The following is a 23,251-nucleotide window of genomic DNA, read 5'->3' on the forward strand; positions in this document are numbered from 1 at the left end:
AACGACATTCAACAATGAGCGAAGTATCGGAAATACACCGTGCTGATGGCAGTGGGTCTGGAAATAGAAATATCTGTACCATTTTTATGACTTCGCGTACTCTTCCCTCCGCTATCACAGTATTCCACGGCCATCTCCTTTGCTCACGTGGGAACACAAGCACATACTTTATAAGCCTGCTGCTCAAGGTGAACCTGTCACGCATCCCCTTCTACTACTAACTATAATACTTGGCTAATTCATTATTCCACATGATACAAAATAATACTGAGAGAAAATTCAGCGATGGGTGGACATGTCTCATAAGTGTTCACTGCAGTTGTCACTACTGTGTCTTAGAAAGGGAGGTATAATCAGCCAGATGTTAGAAAACCCGATTGCCACACTACTGTATGTCGCTGTCACAAGCGGTCTTGGTTCTACAGGTGCACACAAGTATCCATATAAAAAGCCATACTGGCTTTATAAACCGCGGTGAATTGGTTTTTCTGGACAAATACTCCATCCCCCTGTCGCATCTTGGGTGTAAAATCGAGACTTCAGCTTCATAACTAAGTTGGCGATAGGTGCTTGTGAGGTACTGCAATCCCCGGGTATACATTTGCCTGACAGATGTGGTGTTTACAGAGTTAGTGGCTGAATGACTTGTAATTTTCACATGTCGGACGCTGCTGCTATGCGTTTATCTGTTTTCCTGTAAGAGGTATCCCCTGTTGCTAACGATCATTTTATATAGGGCTGATCCAGGCATCGTATAATTTCTGAACCTGACCAGATGTGAACAGCGGATGCTATATGTCTCTGGAAAGCTATATTGTCCTCGTATCACGCAGAGCAAATCTGTTACGGAAGTAGTTTTTTCGTTTTACTGTTCTACAACATAGTTTATCGTAGGGAAACCGAGAAGAAGGATGTATTTCACGCACTTGAAATATATGTCTTACCTTGGAATATTAATAGCGCTACATTCCATACGACAGATAGGTCATAAACGCAAGGGATCTAACATTATAGCCCATTTTAAGGGCAGAAAGTTGTAGCCTTAGGAGTGCGTGTGTTTATGTTCTCTCTTACTAATACCTTCCAGGTTGTGAACCTAGACTCTGGAATAATACTTTAAAATTGATAGTTTGGTTGATTTACGTAAAAATGCTTCGAACTCTGTCAGTCTGGAGCTCCATCACGCATAAAAATCATCCGTTTCTTGTTCTTCTTAACCGTCTGCTATTACATCACGACACTTTCAAATCTGTTGCTATACATGGATAAGGAGTGCTAACCTCCTCGACATGGGCGCATCTCGAGAAATCTTGTGTATTTGGATGGGTGAGGACTCGGCAAGCTCCACTCATTCACGAGACGTGAAACGTAGCGGTCTTTTTCTGGTTCGTTGCAGATTAAATCGGTAACGGTGCTGCAGGGCGGGTTAGTTAATGACAGTGTGAGGAGGGTCTTTCACTCTCTAATTTTACCCTAAGAAAGCGAGAATGCTCTGTGACTCCCATACGCAGGAAGATAGATCATAAAGTAAGCACTATACTCGAGGTGTTAGAAATATGTAGAGCACTGTCTGATATACTTTGATGGTATATGTGTTCGAGAATTAACAATGAATGGACGTACTCCACAGTCAACTATCCACGTTTGCAATGATACTTGCAAAGTGGAGAAGTGGTGGCTTAGCTAAGATATTGAAACTGATGAAACATGCTGTCACATCATTGGTCGGTGTTGAAATTACTGTACAGTTCACACTATTAACTGTGATGCTTATTATTAGAGTACATCGATGGTGTCTTTTTCCATCCCATCTGTGCACTGGCATGCTGATGGTTACCACATAATGATTGACTGATATCGCTTGTTTGAGTTGGAGAAATACTTTTGGTGGATGGACAGCACCTTCTGGAGTGGATACCACCGAAACAGTGATCACGTACATGACTGCAATATGATGAATCAATCGAAATGGAACGTATAGTCATCCGCTATTCCGTGACTATGATAGATGACTTTAAATGTAGAGCTAGTGAATAACTTTCGGACTGTAGTTTGGAAACCATCCACAACGCTGCAAAAACTCCTCCACTTTGCTTATGTTGTAGCTCTCTTTTATTTAAAATCATCCAGTGTTTGTGTGTGTGTGTAGTGTGTTATGGGAGCCTCATTAATAACATGATTTGCATGGTGCGACATCTAGTTTTCTGCGAGAGGCCACAGATGAGAACGTGTTCATGTCAGTTTAGAACCTGACACAGACCTCGAAGTCGTGGCAGAAAAACAAAATGTATGGCAGTATACAAAGTGTGATAGAAAACAATGTTTCAAACAATTACACAGGGTCACAGGGAGCGTCTCTTGCGACTTACAGTATAGTCTGTGGGATACGGTCATCCTCCTACAGTACGGGTGATGAAACCTTAAACTGCCCTCTGCAATGAATCACAAGCTGTATATTAAATAGGATCGTCCTGCAACAGCAGCAGCAGTTTGACAGGTAAATTCGATGACGGACGGGGTATCCCATTAGGAATTCTACTCTGGGAAGTATCGCAACAGCTCCCTTTCTGCGCCGGATCCACATCACAGCTACGCGTCATCGCGCCTGCAATGCCGCCTAGGTGAGTTCTATATCGGATGAAGTTACTGGAGCTTTTATAGTTCGCACTTTTTCTGTGTTGCATGGTACAGAATAACGATGATAGCATGTTGGGCTGATAGATGTGAATGAATGCGGATCTGCGTCGGACTGTAATATCTGTATCTACACTCCTGGAAATTGAAATAAGAACACCGTGAATTCATTGTCCCAGGAAGGGGAAACTTTATTGACACATTCCTGGGGTCAGATACATCACATGATCACACTGACAGAACCACAGGCACATAGACACAGGCAACAGAGCATGCACAATGTCGGCACTAGTACAGTGTATATCCACCTTTCGCAGCAATGCAGGCTGCTATTCTCCCATGGAGACGATCGTAGAGATGCTGGATGTAGTCCTGTGGAACGGCTTGCCATGCCATTTCCACCTGGCGCCTCAGTTGGACCAGCGTTCGTGCTGGACGTGCAGACCGCGTGAGATGACGCTTCATCCAGTCCCAAACATGCTCAATGGGGGACAGATCCGGAGATCTTGCTGGCCAGGGTAGTTGACTTACACCTTCTAGAGCACGTTGGGTGGCACGGGATACATGCGGACGTGCATTGTCCTGTTGGAACAGCAAGTTCCCTTGCCGGTCTAGGAATGGTAGAACGATGGGTTCGATGACGGTTTGGATGTACCGTGCACTATTCAGTGTCCCCTCGACGATCACCAGTGGTGTACGGCCAGTGTAGGAGATCGCTCCCCACACCATGATGCCGGGTGTTGGCCCTGTGTGCCTCGGTCGTATGCAGTCCTGATTGTGGCGCTCACCTGCACGGCGCCAAACACGCATACGACCATCATTGGCAACAAGGCAGAAGCGACTCTCATCGCTGAAGACGACACGTCTCCATTCGTCCCTCCATTCACGCCCGTCGCGACACCACTGGAGGCGGACTGCACGATGTTGGGGCGTGAGCGGAAGACGGCCTAACGGTGTGCGGGACCGTAGCCCAGCTTCATGGAGACGGTTGCGAATGGTCCTCGCCGATACCCCAGGAGCAACAGTGTCCCTAATTTGCTGGGAAGTGGCGGTGCGGTCCCCTACGGCACTGCGTAGGATCCTACGGTCTTGGCGTGCATCCGTGCGTCGCTGCGGTCCGGTCCCAGGTCGACGGGCACGTGCACCTTCCGCCGACCACTAACGACAACATCGATGTACTGTGGAGACCTCACGCCCCACGTGTTGAGCAATTCGGCGGTACGTCCACCCGGGCTCCCGCATGCCCACTATACGCCCTCGCTCAAAGTCCGTCAACTGCACATACGGTTCACGTCCACGCTGTCGCGGCATGCTACCAGTGTTAAAGACTGCGCTGGAGCTCCGTATGCCACGGCAAACTGGCTGACACTGACGGCGGCGGTGCACAAATGCTGCGCAGCTAGCGCCATTCGACGGCCAACACCGCGGTTCCTGGTGTGTCCGCTGTGCCGTGCGTGTGATCATTGCTTGTACAGCCCTCTCGCAGTGTCCGGAGCAAGTATGGTGGGTCTGACACACCGGTGTCAATGTGTTCTTTTTTTCATTTCCAGGAGTGTAGTATGGAGATGTACCACAATGCGCACATCTCCACCGAATGGTGGAAACACTGTGCTGTTGCACTAACTCAGGTCGTTCTGTTTCTACACGGGTTGCAGAAGGTGCTGGATGTGGCTTTCTCCGACTTCTGCTCAGTTCCGACTTAAACTGGAACGATCACATGCGTGAAGGTGCAGAAATGGGAGCAGTTGCAGAATGCCTAGGGACTGACTAAAACCACGTTGGAATTTTTCTGTAGCAGATAGGTTCAAGGAAGGTGACTCGTTTCGAGATATGAAAGTGTCAGGAATATGATTCATTTATGGTCGTGATCCTACACATGTATTTGGTTGAATACGAGGACTTGATTTCAAATCATAAACATCATTTCTAGCGGATAGCGTAACACTAGCGTTCTGAAAAGCTAGTGTAAATTTCTTACGACCTCAATTGGCACACCATCTGCTACTGCTTGTGATCCTTCTCAATCAGTCATCGCCTATAACTCAGTGGATATATCGCAGAACCTCTGACATGGTATCGAGACGGAATACGTTACACATACTGGAGAAATATCTAGCTGTGTGAGGGAGTTGCGGATAGCAGTTTCATACCACGTTCCTTAGCCGAAACGCTTTCAAAATTTTGCGATTTTACGACGGGGTTGCATCGTGGGTTACATGTAAGCGGACTGCTGGTCTGATAATATACACTCCTATGATGATCGTCACGGTATTTGGCCCGAAAAATCAATTCATTCGGGTGTAATGCCATAGCTTTTTACATGGATACATGTGTGCACCTGTAGAACCAAGACCGTTTGTGACACTGACATACCGTAGTTGGCGCAATCGGGTTTTTTAACTTCTAGCCCAATGTACCTCCCTTTCTAAGACACAGTGGTAACACCCGCAGTAAAAACTTATGAGACATGTCCACCCATAACCGATTTACTCTCAGTATTATTTTTTATTGTTTGGAATCATTTATTAGCCAAGCATTATATTTAGTAGCAGTAGGGGATATGTGATAGGTTCACCTTGAGCATCAGGCCTGTAAAGTATGTGTTTGTGTTCTGACATGTGCAAAGGAGATGACTCAGGAATACTGTGATAGCGGAGGGAAGAGTGCGTCAAGTCATAAGAATGGTACAGATATTTCTCTTTCCAGAGCCACTGCCATCAGCACTGTGTATTTCTAGTACTTCGCTCATTGTCGAATGTCGTTCAATTGAGACCACAATCCTAACATTTAATTTAAGTACAGACATAAAATATATATCAGGGTGTTTTCTTAGGATGATGATTCTATCTATGCATGCAACATAGATGACCTGTGTGCGTATGATTCACGTTTGCCATTAATGGTAGGAGCCATGCGAATGTCGATGACTTAGCTGTGATATCCTCTAGACGATCGAATAGCGAACTAATAGTATGTGTTGGATAGCTTTCGTAATCGCGTGGAAAATTGAGAAGATTGAAAATGGTGATGTGTTTGCGCTGGACCATTATTCCTGTCTATGTAAATTGTCCAGTTCATTGCTTCTGCACATGTCGCGCCTTTATTTAATTGAGGGAACATGGATCGTGGTGTGTGCATCTAACAGGTGAAGGACACATTTTCTGGTTCTCTAGACCTGAGAAACACGTTATTTGACTTTGTAAATTATAGCGATGATTTGGAATCTCTTACAACACCGACATCGGTATTAGCAAGTGGAAATATCAGTTTCCTCTATTTTTATTTTGTGTAGATTTTTTCACGTAAAGGTCTTCACACACGGGATATACTCCTAGTTACTCTATGGTCTAGAGCATGCTCAACGCCACTGTAGTTTGTAGAGAAATAATTTTCAGTCCATATCTTGGGAATTATGTTGCGCGAGCATTCGGTAGGATGCTGCCATGTGCTTGATCTCGAGAAGTACCGTGAAAATGTTATAATATTATCACAAACCATGCAAAAATATATCTATTCTTGTAATCCCAGTGCCCGTAGATGGGTGTAGAAAAGCAAGCAAGCAATCGGGTCCGGATCAAAAACAGTAATGCGTTTGTGCCGAGGGGAAGCGAGTCCGAATTTGTAGAACAGTTCTGAGAGTGTCTTCGTTCTGCTGAGGGTGTTCTGGTCACGTGTTGGAGATGGATGCCCGCCCGACCTCACGGTAAATATCTACTGCTGCGAGGGGTATATACAATGCTGTCTGTCCTCGCGGTATATGTACAAGCAATGTAAAAGGACTAATTTTTTGTGGTACAGGATAAGAATTGTATGTTTCCTGCATCGAAACAGTAGGCGGTGATATATTGCTGGATGTTTGACGATGTTTAGGGGGCTCGGTGATTTATTGATGGTTCGCGGGTCGGTGGTAACCTGTGTAAAATAGTTTTTACCTCTGAAAGTCTCGTCTGCATAAAGAAAGAAAAGGTGGATGGTGCTTCAATACCTGGCGGCATCAGTAATTCGGCGGGTAACTTCGATAAGAGCCAATCATAATGCTCCATTCATTCACAAGACAACCTTTGTGCTGGGATATAGGAGTCTGTACATAGTGGTGTTAACGTTTGTGTGTGTTGAAAGCAGGAAGTGTAACACATGATGGACGGGGTATCACTTCAGCACCACTAGGAAGACTGCATTCGATGTTATTCTGCTCTATTTTCGTAAACAGGATCTGTTAGGGCAAGAATTTCTGTGCATATAGGCAGAGACATCACGAAAACTCCTACAACACCGCACGTTGAGTATTTCTGGGACACTTCGCAATTTACTAGATTTCGACTTTGTTATTATTTTAGATAGCCATGTGACTTCAGTATAACATTGAGAATGTTGCTAGATGCAGTTGCGATGGTATGAGGCTATGTGTCGCAATGCGGCAACTACATGTCACGCATGGTCCATTAAAATCACTAGGGAGAAAGCAGCTCATGCTATTCTGAAACAGATTTCTGCAGTGTCGCTTGGAAGTTAGCTATTCACCAGACCACATGTAGAGGGAGGGTTCATACTAGCAGTGGTGAACACACGTGCACATGGCCTGCCTTGAAACGTCTGCACTCTGTAAATAGATCTTCGCTCCCATCTGGTCGCGTCATCAATAGCGCCAAGGTGATCACGTATTACGAGAGGAATTTCTCAGGTGTCAAGTATGAAGGGAATGCCACCACCTCATGCTTGAGGGAGCCACACGGGCACCTGTGCATGGCTCGGCAGTTAATGGCCGCATCACTTCGTGGGGGCTGCTGATAGCAGGGAGCAGCACAGGGAGCAGCATACGTTGATTGCGTGTGTGCTGCATTATGCTGCGCACAGGTCTGTAGGCTGTGTTATGCGTTATTTGGAGAGTTTAAGAGTTGATTTCGTGTCTGCACATCGGTGTACTGCATTATTTAGGAGGAGTTTGCATATCTGTACTGAAATTATTTCGGTAATTTAGGACTTGTTTGTGTGTCTGTAGAGCATTATTTAGGACTAGTTTACAGGTCTGTGGGCTGTGTGGCATGACCCAAAGCAAGTCAGAGAGTGTGTCTTGTATCAGTGTGGTAAATATACTATCTCAAATCGGTTCCTAAATAAATTCTTCCAAAATAAATAAAGTACACTCCTTCCTATCTCCAACTGCCCAGCACAGGCTGAGTCATTTCCCCATCCAGACAGTCATCTTGGGTTATGTCACAGAACTGACGACAGTGCCCTCTGCTGACAGTACTGTGTACTAGGTCCAGACCGTGTGGTGACCACACTGTTTCCTGCCATTTTCCCACCATCTTGGGTTACATCACGGAATGGACAACAGCACTCACTGGTGGCAGTGCTGTGTACTCGCTCCAGACCTCGTGGTGAACACACTATTTCCCGCCATCTTGGATAACGGTACTTGCGTCATCAGCTGACGTCATAGTCCCCATCTTGGTTTACATCATGGAACAGACGACAGTGCCCTCTGGTGGTGGTACTGTGTACTAGGTCAGTTGGACTCTTGACCTCTTGGCGAACACACTGGATGGTGGTAATGCCTCAAATTGTTTACATAAAAACTAGTGCATGGTTTTGACAGTTAACAATTATCAAGCATGTTTGCTGAATCTTTTAGATGGATTATTATTTTGACAATTTGTGAGTTGTTGGCTCTCTGGACATAAATGTATTGCATTATTTATGTGTGGTTTGCAGGTCTGTAGGCTGTGTGGCATGTCAGAGTGTGTGTTCTGTATCACTGTGATGAACATACTATCTTTCAAAAAGCATCCCTAAATAAATTGATCCAAAATAAATAAAGTACACTCAGTGGAGGTAGCACAAGTGCCCATTCTTTCCCGCCATTTTCTTAGTTTAGTAGAGATAACCCAAGTGACCTTTCTTTAGCACCAAATATAAACTTTCCACGAATCCCTAGGTGGAGGTGGCGGTCATGTTACTTATGTTAGTGGAAGTTACCTTTCTTTCCTGCCATTTTCTTAGGTATGTAGAAATACCCCTATTGATCTATCTTCACCCCAAAATTCAAATTTACCAGCAATCCCTAGGACGAGGTGGCAGTTGGATGACTTAGGTTAGTGGAGTTAGCTCAAGTGACCTATCTTCCCACCAAAATTCAAACTTCCAGCCAAAACCCATCTTGGATAACGTCATGGTCGCCATGTGGGATGACGTTATGCACTTTTGCCAAGTCTACACGCTGTCATCTTGGATGACGTCATCGCCGCCATCTTAGATACATCTGGCAACAATGCAAAGTGGGCCAGAACACCCCCTTGCCCCAATACTTATGTGGTACTATTATATATGTCCAACTACACGTTTACCAATGCTATGGGGACCTTGGATCCACTTTGACATTTTAGCGTCTGCTCGAGGTAATATCCATCATATGCACACATGACATCATCAATGACCCTGAATGCATGATGTTATCAAGATGTAAGATGGTAGGAAATTTGTAATATCGAAGATTGTGGTGGACACGAAATTTAAAAATATGCAGGATGGCACCCACTTTGATCTTCAAGCATCTGCTGACGGTTATCATGAGTCCATCACTTGCAAGGATGATATCACCTATGACCTTGAACACATGATGTTTTCGAGATCTTTGATGGTGGGTAATGTAAAAAATCAAAATATGTGGGTGGGCTGGAAATTTAAATACACGCAAGATGACGATAGTAGGAAATTCAAAAATATGCAAGATGGTGGAAAAGATTTTAGCCAATCATGGCACTTTATAAAGACGAAAGACAGCACTGGCAAGAAAAATTTTTACAGCCAATGATAGCACAGTATATATTTTTTGCCAAGCCCACAATATTCAAAAGTATTGAATTATGTTATAGTATTTCCACAAACATCTTCGGGCTCCATATTCAAAAGTACTCGATTATTTATGAAAATATTGCGCCCGCACACACACACACACACACACACACACACACACACATGCAGCTCCCCTTGCGATGCCATACGGGTAAGACATTGTTTATTTCTGCTCCGTCACAAGGCTACGAGTATTGTAAGTTTGATATTTACATAACGTTTTGTTCTTTGTGTGTGCCCTACGTCGGATTCGTCTTTGTGTCCTTTTAAGTGTGCTCTTGGTAGCGGCGTTTTCCACGTTTTGTTTCCATTGCGTCCAAGTCTATTACACGTATAGGTACAGTGAGTTTTTCTTTAGGTAAGTCGACCCCTCATGTGGAACCCAGTGCTCGGGAAATTCACAGTTGGTTGATAGATACTTTTGGTTCGACTTCGCATCATATAGACACAGCGTATTTAGATACCGAAATTTATGCTTTCTTAGTCAAATTTGTGAATCCGTTCCAGGTCAAAAAACTACTGCTTAAATACAGTTCTCAGGTTCCTTTTCGTTACAGAGTCGACTTTCTTACATATCTCCTTGCAAACGCTGACGTTGAATACACGAATATTCGTGTGTCCAACACGTCTCCCGAGGCAGGGGTAAAGTTTACCTTAAACACGTTTTGCTTAAGTAAGATGAGGTCAAACACATTACCCTTGAACGATTGTTTAGCCAGCACACAGTTCAATTTTACAGTAAAGTTCGTTCCGTAGAAATGCAGATGAAACAGAATTGCACGTCGCATTTACAAGTATGTGGTTGTGGCTGCAATGCTTCTTGAGATGGCGTGAGATGATGAGATTAATTGCAAGTATATCGGCAATTATTAAATTGGCTGTCAGTTTCCTTGTTTCCCTAGTGGACAGGCAGTGTTAAACCTCATCTGCCGTTCTACAGTTGACCCGACCGAGGTTAGCATTAGGCTTCATCATGCCTAGCTAGAGTTCCAGTATTTAGTTGATAACAGAAAGAGGCAATAGGGGGAACCGCAGATCAAGGAAAAACAGACAGATATAGTGAAATGCTGTGTACATTGTGTCGGAAGAACACATTAAATGAGAGGTAACCTGTCACTGCGCACAAATTACGCCAAGAAACTGGTGGAACTAATCGTACTGCAGATCAAGACACAAGAACAATTAAACAGAACAAGTTACAGACATTGTGATGAATAGACTGACCCCTGAATTAAGAGAGAGTATGCCAAGAAATATTTGAAAACTAATAGTAATGATAATTGAGAAGACCAGCCCGGGAAGGGTCAGTTTAGATTGCTATTCCGGAAACATGATACGGTCACTGTTCATACAGAATGGAGCCCGCACTATGCACTGCGTCAGAATTATTACTGATTAGTACGCGGGAACTGATTACTGGCCATACTGTAGCGAGTCGTGCGAACAATGTCTGTCATCAGAGTGACAAGCATGCATACTCATGCACAATGACAGTAGTTCCCTTGCTGACGCTGGTCACGATCCAGCTGCAAACAAGAATGGACTTCCACTGGAGCGTCGATGGCGACACTGCATATGCCCGCCAGCAAGAAGATGAACCCTGTGACCAGCCTAACACGTGCGCCTCTTGCGAATTTGTACTGTCCATTGAAGGCAGTGCCTGCGGCCCATAGGTTAGGAGACCTGGAATAGCGGGTCTTCTACGAAAAGAATGGGTGGAGTGTGCCCCTCCACCGCTGGTGAAGAGGACTGAAATTCAAACTAACGGCTACCGTAGTGTTCCAGAAATACGCCATACTATACAGATTCCATGTTAATTAAACCAGGCATCAGAAATCCATAATCTCTTCGTGAACCGGGAGCTCTGTGGTTAGGCAAGACTACATAGGTCCTTAATTGCATGGGAAAATTCATTTGATATTATTTAATTGGCATCTAATTAAATTGACTTTTGAACTATTGTACCGATTAGCCTGCGACCTATATCAATCGACTCGTAATTTAATGACAAATCTGAATCCGTAATCAGAAGTATTAATTAAATTTTTTTGCGCTCTCTACCTTTGTCAGAGGGCTGGACTAGCTGCTACCGTGCTTCCACGTGCTTTGTGGCTATGTAGGACAATCTATAAGTGCTACTACACCCCCCCCCCCTCCGAGGGTACTGAGAAGGTAGCTACACCTCAATAAGTACTTATTGTCTCTCAAGCTACAGTAAAAAAATAACAGTAGTAGCAACAACCATGATCAAATTAAAACAAATTCCTAACTCCGAAAACGTTAATGTGAAGAAACAAATACAACAAAAAAAACTTAATAACAAACAGAAAACACAGTACATTACATATAATATCAAGAAAATTTCCCCACAGGGCTACCTCAACACAAAACAAATTAACAAAAAAACTACAAATAAATTAAACAGAATTCAGGGACCAGACTCCCGCAGACACCGTCTGATGAGGGACTTCGCGCAGGCAGGTGGACTTATAAAGAATCTTAATGTTCTACAACCAGTTCTTATGATGACTGTCTAATCCTGAAGGGCCCTTAAAAAACAGCAAACACGGCACTGGCATCACTCGAGCTGGAGAATGATTTCTTTCTGTTAAATTAAACGTGATACCACACAGTTTCATGTGCTTTCACGTCAATTACTTAGTTATGGGTCCTGCTCCACAAACTACCCCGTCCACATCGCTACCTCGCACTTTCATTAACAGTTCACGAACGACGGGCAGCGACAGCATTTAAGCTCGGCAGGGAAGAGAAAGGGTGCGGGTGGTGGGCGGTTGGTCGGATGGCAGGAGAGCCTTCCCTAAACAGGTTTCAATGTCCGAGCGAACAGTCTAATGGTTACCTAGAACCCTGAGAAACTCCGCTACGCAACCAACTGTTTTCAGTCTGGGACCAGTGCTGTCAAAGCTGCAACATAACGACAAGTAAAAGTGAGTTTCCCATCGAATTTACTGGCGACTAACCATCGTATTGGGTGTACTGTAAATGGAGATTCTTAGACCCTCAGGACAAATGCACACATCTTAACACTTCATATACACAAAAAAACGACGGCATGGCTTAATATACGTTTTAGATAACAATGCATACTGAAAGTAACCTAAATAGCAGTCATTCGCGTTGATACCACACCACTGCAGTGGCACCACTACTGTCAGTTGGAGCTCCTTCTCTGCTGACTTCATAATAACGTACACAAATATCAATTGCTTTTGTGTTTCCGTTCCTTTCCACACAATTAATAATAAACAGCTCCTCAACAATGTCTTTGAAGATTTCCTTCACTCCGTCGCCAGCATTTCCTGTAGAGTCGCGCTTCTCCACTACCAGCTTACTAGCGCAGATGCCAGACAAAGTGCCTGAAGCTATCAAGTAGGCTCCTTAGAAATCTGTTTTGTATTGTTCCTGCACCGAAAGATGCTAGTTGCTGAATGACTTGGCGACGAGAACCGGCAGTAACTTTCGGCACATCCGTAGTTGCGTTGTGTTGTGCATTACTGTGTTAAAATGTCTCACTGATCCCTGTGGTCTTTCTTAACTTTAGCTTTTATGTAAAACGATCCCGGTCTCATGCAGCTACTGTGGTAGGTGCAGTGTCAGAGTATGAGTATGGGTTCATGTGTGCGCGTGTGTGCGTGTGTCGTCTGACAGCTCACGGAACCTATTTGGAACTTGTCGGATAGGCGAGGTGAGTGACAGTCACACGGTCGATACACTGATACGAATCGTCTTCGGCAAGTACTTGTGGTTGGAGCGGCTTCTGGTGTGCAGTTTATGCCCAGTGTCTCGGCAGGCACTACCCTAGTGTGCCTTGCCACAAGAGGGACATTCTCAAATCTGTCCCTCTCTTGGTAATTACCTCCACCACGCGGGAATACAAGCCCGTACTACTGGCTTCCTCCCCCCTCTCTGACAGTCAATCACCCTCTACCGAACTCTACAGCTCTTCACTGACAATACAGTCCACCTATTCCCATAGCGATTTCTAGACTGCCATTACCAGATTTCGATCAATTTACACATACAAGTAAATAATAAAACACAGATTACACACGAATAAAATGCTCATTAACTTATATTATACACTACACACATATATTCCCCAACGCGAAAAAAGCTAAATACGACATTTCCCTGAACTACCCAGGAGCTACCTTTCCCCTGTCTCTTAATTTAGCATGCAAAATATTTAACGCCAACAATCTGAAAACAACTTAATGAATAAAGAGCTTAATGACAGCTGTATTTTGAATTCCTTTTCCTGCGTTAGTTTCAAGGTCTACTATGATGAGTGGTGACCCCATACTTTCATCACTTTGAGTGGATACGCATAGAGCAAATAAAACTTTGATATATTCTTATCTACGAAGTCTGAACGCAAATGGTTGCGAACCAGAATAAGGTCTCCCTCCTCAATTATGGGAGTCCTGGAAGTGCCGCCATGCCGTTCCCATCTAAGCATCTTCTTCCTCCTGCCTCTGCACAACGCAGTGGCTACTTTGACTTCCAAATCATTCACCGGAGAAGGCGGTAGTCTTGCTGCACTTCTAACAGGCCTCGCTACTGACTCCCCAGACATCAATTCCGCTGGGGAATAACCAATAATATCGTGTACTAGTTTATTAGTTATTTCATCCAGCTGAGGTAGGTACTCAATCCATTTAGTGGGTTTTTATTATCAGTGGATCTGAGCAAGTTTTCCCACGTCGAGAAAACAACGCTTTACTCGTGGGCATTAGTTTTCCGAACTAAGCTCTGTTACCTCCTAAGGGGTATTGTTCCTCTATGTTAGGGCGAGGCGCACCGACAGTAATTAGATTTGTGCTTCCTCTCCCGCTAGTCTCCCACCTGGACTTTTATTTCGCTGATAACGGCTTCCACCTTTGCCGTTCTGACTGTTGTTGTTAGATCGCCCGGAGCGAACTTCATTAGTACTTCTAGAATTTTGAGCGCTACACCCACACCGGTTTTGCTCTCATCCATCGTAGCCAACGCATCGAACGATTGCTCCAGGCGCACTATCGGCACAGTTAGAAGTTGCCTTCTGGCCCATTTGGGCATGCGCTTGTAGATTATGGGTATGAGCTCTTCCGTGTCATGGGACGGTCCAGGTGACTCCCTGAGTAAACTTCACACAAGAAGAATTCCCGCAATGTTCCTCCACTCGGACAACCCGCTCATACTCTCTACTGTCTGGCCTGGTTCTAGTAACGTGCGAGAAACTCGTGGGTTTGTTGCTCGAAATCCATACAACAGCGCTCTGTAATTATGCTACCACAGGCTCGCTTCTGACGTTAAATGCTGTCCGAATATGTTCAATAGCTGCTTATGAGTGATGCGCTTTGTCTCTGCCCAGTTTCGAAAGTTTTGTAGAAAATCTACCGGGTGTATTCGGAAGTTTATACTGCTGATTTTTTCCCAAGTAGGCAGGGTAACCTGTGGAGGAAGGTACCAGGGGGGATACGTACAAACAGTAGAACATGGTGGGGCATCATCCCCAGAAGGTTGCGGGTTTGATCTCGTAGACAGAGTGAAACAACGCCGGCAGATTCCCTGATCGGCGCTCACTCAATAGGACAGGTTCGCAGGAGAGCTTCTGTAAAGTTTGGAAGGTAGGAGACGAGGTACTGGCAGAAGTAAAACTGTGAGGACGGGGCGTGAGTCGTGCTCGGGTAGCTCAGTTGGTAGAGCACTTGCCCGCGAAAGGCAAAGGTCCCGAGTCCGAGTCTCGGTCCGGCACTCAGTTTTAATCTGCCAGGAAGTTTCAGGACAGGCCATGCTCACCGATAGCGGGCCGAGACGTCGCACGGGGTAACGCTGGGGCCGTAGGCAGGGAAGGGGAGGAGGGGGCACCCCGGGGTGAATGGAGTTGCCTCCCTACGTCTGGTGCGCTGCTGGCTGGTGGGCGCCCGTGTGTGTAGCAAGCAATGCTGGAACTGTTGAAGGCTTCGCAGACGTAACCGTGCCGGCCCCTGAGGTCCGCTGGTCCGTCGTGGAACGTAACGTGTCAGTTAACTTCTGTTGCTTCCTCTAAAACTTAACGTGGTGCGGCAACTCTCTCTTGTATGCTGGTACTAATTTCTTTGACTCTCTCGCAGCTGAATGAACCCGTGTCTCTGTAGCAACAGCCATTTCAGTATGTCCCAGAATAACTGAGTCTCCGTCAGCTGTTCGTTGGGCGTTTCTAAAATGGCTAGCTGACAGTCTAGTTTCTGAGCGACTGTAATTAGTTGCCCTGCTAATTCGGCGAATTTGCTTACGACCTCACTTAACTGTTAGTCGATTTTAGATAAAGCCACCTTGTTTTCCTCAAGTGCACTGTCTAGCCTCTCGCAGTGTTCAGTTAATCCGTAGCCTGAGTCTTAAGTTGCAATATAACTTCGTCATGGTGCACCTGTAAAGTTACCGCGAGTGAACCACTAACTTCTTCTAAATTTTTAGTATGGTATTCTGACTGGGAATGTAACTCTACCTTGAACTCGAAAATTAGTCTCTCATTTTGAACTCTTAATTCATCCCTTTAACTTGCTTCTGATTCATCCTGTCGTGACAGAACGTACTCATTACGTTGCCTGGGACAACAGCTGCGCGGCTCCCCCCGTCGGAGGTTCGAGCCATCCCTATGGCCATCCTTCGCGCAAGATAATATAAGTTAGTTAAGTAGTGTATAAGGGACCGATGACCTCAGCAATTTGGTCCCATAGCTGCTTGCGGTGCGGTACTTGCCTTGTTCCACTACTGGCCATTAAAATTGCTACACCACGAAGATGACGTACTGCAGACGCGAAATTCAACCGACAGGAAGAATATGCTCTGATATGCAAATGATTAGCTTTTCAGAGCATTCACACACGGTTGGCGCCGGTGGCGACACCTACAACGTGCTGACATGAGGAAAGTTTCCAACCGATTTCTCATACACAAACAGCAGTTGACCGGCGGTGCCTGGTGAAACGTTATTGTGAGGCCTCGTATAAGGAGGAGAAAAGCGTACCATCACGTTTCTGACTTTGATAAAGGTCGGATTGTAGCCTATCGCGATTGCGGTTTATCGTATCGCGACGTTGCTGCTCGCGTTGGTCGAGATCCAATGACTGTTAGCAGAATATGGAATCGGTGGTTTCAGGAGGGTACTACGGAACGCCGTGCTGGATCCCAACGCCCTCGTATTACTAGCAGGCGGCTCGATCCCTGAGTCAACAGATGGAGACGTTTGCAAGACAGCAACCATCTGCACGAACAGTTCGACGACGTTTGCAACAGCATGGACTATTAGCTCGGAGACCATGGCCGTGGTTACACTTGACGCTGCATCACAGACAGGAGCGCCTGCGATAGTGTACTCAACACCGAACCTGGGTGCACGAATGGCAAAACGTCATTTTTTCGGATGAATCCAGGTTCTGTTTACTGCATCATGATGGTCACATCCGTGTTTGGTGACATCGCGGTGAACGCACATTGGAAGCGTGTATTTGTCATCGCCATACTGGCGTATCACCCGGCGTGATGGTATGGGGTGCCATTGGTTACACGTCTCGGTCACCTCTTGTTCGCATTGACGGCACTTTGAACAGTGGACGTTACATTTCAGATATGTTACGACCCGTGGCTCTACGCTTCATTCGATCCCTGCGAAACACTACATTTCAGCAGGATAATGCACGACCGCATGTTGCAGGTCCCGTACGGGCCTTTCTGGATACAGAAAATGTTCGACTGCTGCCTTAGCCAGCACATTATCCACATCTCTCACCAAATGAAAACGTCTGGTCAATGGTGGGCGAGCAACTGGCTCATCACAATACGCCAGTCACTACTTTTGATGAACTGTGGTATCGTGTTGAAGCTGCATGGGCAACTGTACCTGAACACGCCATCCAAGCTCTGTTTGACTCAATGCCCAGGCGTATCAAGGCCGTTATTACGGCCAGAGGTGGTTGTTCTGGGTACTGATTTCTCACGATCTATGCACTTAAATTGCGTGAAAATGTAATCACATGTCAGTTCTAGTGTAATATATTTGTCCAATGAATACCCGTTTATCATTTGCATTTCTTCTTGGTGTAGCAATTTTAATGGCCAGTAGTGTCTTACGGTCAGCGCCCGGCGTAGTTGAGCGTGTAGTGTCACCTCCAGACCTGCAGTCGGCGGTGTCCTCAGAGGCAGTGGCGTCAGCGACGGCGTCAGCTATGCTGGTGGCTGCGTCGTCTGGCAGTCGCCCCCAGTCGCTCAGCCTATTGGAGGCTGCAGTCTCAAGGTCAGCGCTGGGAGAGCCTTCGCACGTCGCAACAATGGGCCGGACGATCGGTCCCGTGGCGACCCCGTAACGGTACCCGCTTCGAGACGGCCTCCTCACTAAATATGGGCCAAACTGTTTATTTTGGAGTGAGCGTTATCATGGTTATAGCTATTTTTATAATCGGTATTTTAACGGTTATAAATAACTTTCAGTTATTTTTCACTACCGAATACTCCAGACGGTGTTATAATTATATTACGAAATAGATGGAATCCATCAGTTTAGTAATCAGTATAATTATAACTGCGAGTAGTACAAAGTGGCAGAATGTCGTATGAATCGTGCCATTACCTTAGCTAATTAACTGTCCGGTACATTTCACTTAATGTTTGGACGGTTATTGGTGTTTCATATTACACGTATTTATGTTATCGGTCACTATTAGAAATATTATCCTCGCACCTGCAACAGAAAGTACGCGGAACTTCGCCACAGCATTGTTTAGGTGAAATGTTAAAAACGTGCTTTTTTATTGTGACTTAATATGTAAGCTTAAAACGGTAGGTAAAATTCGAAGCTAAATTTCTTGTACTGTTCACTTAATAGAATAAGCTACGACCTTGTAATACAACACAAAAATATGCGTAACGTGATAGATTCGTTTACTCTTCTATGAGGTAGTCCATTTGAGGAAAGTGTGAGTACGCTAATCGAAGTTTTATGTGAGATTTGGAAAGCTGCTCGATTTCTTCAGCTACCGTGAGGGCCTTAATTTTTTGGTGGGAGAATGACTAATTACCTCTCTTCAAGCCTTCGATTTATTCAAAAAGGTTCATGTGGTATTCACAAGAACTAGTGTATCTCTTACGTTTGGCATTATTGTACGCAGAATTCCAATGGATGATTGGTTCTGTTACCCTCGTAAGGGTAACAGATTTAAACGCCTCAGACGTCATTACGACACCTTTTTACTGTGTTGATCTAATTCTTCTTCGGGAACCCAGATTTTGAGAGTATGATTTCATAGTAGTGACGTGAGGAATACGAATTTGCAGTAAGTTTTCAGAAATTTCTCAGTAACAGAATTTCCTGTCCTGAGGATTTACTTTACCTGTCGATTCCATGTTTTGCTTTTTTCCCCTTCTGTCTTAAGTTCAGCATATAACAGAACCTCAAATTAGCAATGAGTGCACCTCACAAAGTTTTTCAGTGTTGCTTAACATAATACAAAATGAACTGACTTTAGCTCTTTGAAAACAAAAAAGCATATATTATTCAAAAATTTTCATGTAGTATGCACAAGTACTAGTACGCCATAATATAAGTAAATCTATACCTTTATTTAAGTACTACTGACAAAGTATCTGACCTGATAATTGTTGTAAGCATACCTAGATTCATTCCAAATGTGCCTCCATTAAATGGTTAATTTGCCATTCATGTGTTTCAAGTGTAAACATTCCATTGTACAATTTTCCTGCATAAAACTGATACTCATAATACTATGTAGAAGATGTTTCAAAGTCAATGGCAAAAAACTAATTAAATAAAGAAGCCCATTTGCAATGAATTTGAAACCATTTTGACTATTTTTCGATCGTGACTGTCTCAAGAAAGATGTAAAGGTTTCTTTCAAAATTACCGCTACCAGTCACAAACTTTTTCTACTATTGTATTATTTATTTATTTAGCGACATGTTACGAGGATTAAACCTCATCTTTAGGCTAAATGGTATTACAAAAACAACTTTACAATAAGGGTAATGCTGATGTTCCATAGTCTTTTCGTAAATGCTGTGGTCATCCTGTGGAAGAAGAGAAAACTTAGAAACAGGCGATGTCACTTTGGAAGCTGGACTGATGTTTGCACGAAAATGTTTTGTAACAGTCATACACAAGCTTTTTGTACTCAAGTTGATAAGGTACACTTCAATGAGACTGATCTGATACATCACCGGCACTTTTTCATCGTAATGATGCCACTAAACATTACGAATGTGGTATGCTTTGAGAAGATACTCAACTATTTTCCATTTTTAGATCTACTACAATACTCAAATAATTCAGTAAGTGTAAAACCCCTAAAAACATTAATATGTTGCATACTATTTACAATATTTCATACCGTTCCACAATATGTGTAAGACTATTGCTAGTACTGCTAGCCTGGTAGCACCAACACAAAGAAAAAGAAGAACACGAAACGAAAGTCAATACCCTCTAACGCAACCAAAGGCCGGAAAAAGAGCGACACATACTCCGGAACTACAAGAAATGTGGAGATTAGAATCCCGTTATTTGTCAAATCTCTGGAACCCTCGATGGCCAGCGGTTATTTCCTTATCACTACGAAAATATTTTGTTCACTCCAGTAACTATCCTCTCTGGAAATATCACCGGGTTGTACGAGCTTTAACTCGAGTCAGGAACACAGTTACCAACTTCCAGGTTACCTGTGGTGATAGCCCGTTAATTGCCAGAGAACAAGAATTGTGAGCGAATACGATAAATGCCACAGATAAATACCGATCTCTGACAGTTATTTCCATAGTCGTTGGGATTCCTTGTGGTAACTATTTGTACTACCCCTCCAAACTGAATTGAGAAACAGAGCCGTTACTCAAGGGAACGATTCTACTTGCGCAATGCCTTCACGGTCGGTCATATCAGCCACCCCTCTGACATTAACGTTATTTAATTGTTTGTGTTGAAAGTAGTGACAGCACACGAAATAGTAGACAGCTTTATCAACAGATGGCAGGTATCTCACAGTTATTTCCAAGACCTATAGAACACCTTCCAGATGGTCCATCACTCTCCATCGTAGCCAGATCTCAGATGAGTTGATGTGAAAGCGTAGTACGATTCTCGGTAAACAGATAGCGCGAGGCACTAGTAGCAGTTATTGAAATAACTACCAATATCAGATGAGCGCTTATCACAGTTACTACTACTTCTCAATAATCGGTTATTTCTATCAGTTACGTTATTCTCTTGCCACTTCTACTACTATCACGCGGTGGAAGCCGGAAGGTCGTCTCCTGGAGCCGCAGCTCATTCAGGTTCCTCTTGCTGACCGCCTGCACCACTTCTCAGTCCCTCTCTTACGATTAATGTTTTTAGCTGCGCCTAGCAACAACAATCATCGCTCTCTAAGCAATCCGAGCGCCACCTGCAACACCTAAATCGGGAAACACGTATTGTTCCTGTCATCGCTAGCGCTCGGCCAGTGGTGGGTAACAGAAAGAACACTGAAGCATTAACGGCTACACTCGAAACAAATTCGAGAGCGAGACAGTTTCATGAATTCTAAAATCAATGAAATCATACGAGTCTTGCAACTTCTGTGGCTGCAGTGCTTCTTGGGATGGTATGAAATAATGGGATTAATTGCAAGTATATCAGCAATGATTAAATTTGCTGTCAGTTTACTCGTTGCCCTAATGAAATGGCGTTGTTAAACCTCATCTGCAGTTTTGCTGTTGCCCCTACCAAGGCTAGTACCAGGCTCCATCACATATAGCTGGAGTGCTGTGTATCCTTCTGCCGCTGGTGAAGAAGGTCTTAAATTCGGAGTAACGCTACCTTGGCTTTTCAGAAACACCCCATACCAACCAAATTCTATATTAATTAAACCAAGCCTCAGAAAATCATAATCACTTCACAAGCCAGAATTCATGTGGTTAGGCAAGCCTATAGAGGTCCCTAGTTGCTGGGGAAACTTCATTCGATGTGATTCAGTTGTCATTTAATTAAACTGATTTTTAAACTACTGGACAGATTAGCCTGTGGTCTATATCAGTCGTTTCGTAATTTAAAGACAAATCTGAATCTCCAATCAGAAGTATTACTTAAATTTTATTTTGGCACACTCCTTTTGTCAGAGGAGTGTGCTTTGTGGTAAGGTAGCATACATACCAGTGCCACATGGTTACTGTATACACGGTACATACAGTGAGTAGGTGAGAACGTGCTTTTTTGTAATGAGAGTGGTCACCTTCATACCAGCTGTCTGAGATGGGTTTTTGTTTCGCGATCTGCTCCTGAACAGTGGTGTTAACGTTGGCGGATTTCGTCCCCAATAGAAATCAATCAGGGACTGGGCAACCTTCAGTTAATGACACCAACTATATGGATTCGAATTTGCTGTGGGTGATTCCCCGGCGTTACGACCGGAAACGGGTTCTGGTGTGACTGCCCTCGCACAGATGCTCAAGTGATCCAAAATAAGAGCTGTCCTACAAAGGATACAAGGGATACTGCTGATGTCGTTCGCCCTGTTGTGACCGTCCAACGCCCCCCCCCCCTCTCCCCCCATCCGCTGCCACCCTGTCCACCAAACCACGTGCGCCTGCTAAGTTTCTAGGTGGTAGAGATAGACTCAGGACTACTGAGCAGGTCGGAACACTTGGTGTCGATTCCATCGTCGCCTGTTCCGTCCATTCCACCTGTTGAGTCACAGCACTCTCCTGTTCTCTTATCCAATACTCCCGCCACAGCTCTATTTCCTCGTATACAGAGAAACCGGACTTGGGTGCAGCTTCACATGATTTAGCTCCCGTCACGCCCGGTCTGCCATCCGTCTGTCTTGTTGATGTGAGTCGGTCGCTTTCGTCAGGGGTTTCCCCTGTGCAGACAGCTTCCGATCAGGCCCGTCGGTGATTGGCTTGAACGTGGTGAAAAATCGTCCCACCTCAAAGCAGAGGATAGCTTGCCACGTGGCGAGCATAAACAGTGCACCTGGCCGGATCGTGCTGTTGCAAGGAAAAAATAGATGCATAAAGGATCGGCAGGATATGGTAATAGCTCTCCTTCCGCAGATTCGTCTATGGAATACAGCGATAGCTTTTGACGGCCGATGGACAGAATAAGTTTTTTTATTTTTTCGTTTTCACTTGTTTCATATTTTAACTGATGGTTCAAGCTTACACTTTTATTGCCCTAAATGTTGATAGAACTGAATCACATTTATGTTTGTCTTTATTATGTCATTCTATTTATGACTCCTGTGCAAATTTTTTACTTTTACAAGAAGTTTTGCTCTCCCTGGATTCCAGATTGTTGTTAATGCGGCTCCTGAACATGCGACAGGTATCGTCCTCTTCTTTCGTCAGGGGTTTCCCCTGTGCAGACAGCTTCCGATCAAGTCCGTCAGTGATTGGCTTGAACTGCTGATATTGAAATACTTGATTCAGGTAGGTTGATACGGTGTAGTCTTTTTGACCTCATCTTGGCTGTTTTACATACACCGTCTAGTTCGGGTCATACAGCGGTGCGTTTTTACAAAGAGGTTGTGATTTATCTTTTGCACAAGAGTCCCGGTTTCAAATGCTAGGTGGCGATTTAACTGTGTTTTACGTCCTAGTGATCAGTCCACACACTATAATTTTTATCGTGAATTAAGTGAATTGGCTCGTTCTATGGGTTTGCGTGGTGTGTGAGAGCATAAGTGTCTTACTTTGGTTAGATACACGTATTTTTACCACTACCTTTTGTAGCCAT

Source organism: Schistocerca nitens, chromosome 3 (genome assembly GCF_023898315.1).
Source record: "Schistocerca nitens isolate TAMUIC-IGC-003100 chromosome 3, iqSchNite1.1, whole genome shotgun sequence".
Lineage (NCBI taxonomy): Eukaryota > Metazoa > Arthropoda > Insecta > Orthoptera > Acrididae > Schistocerca > Schistocerca nitens.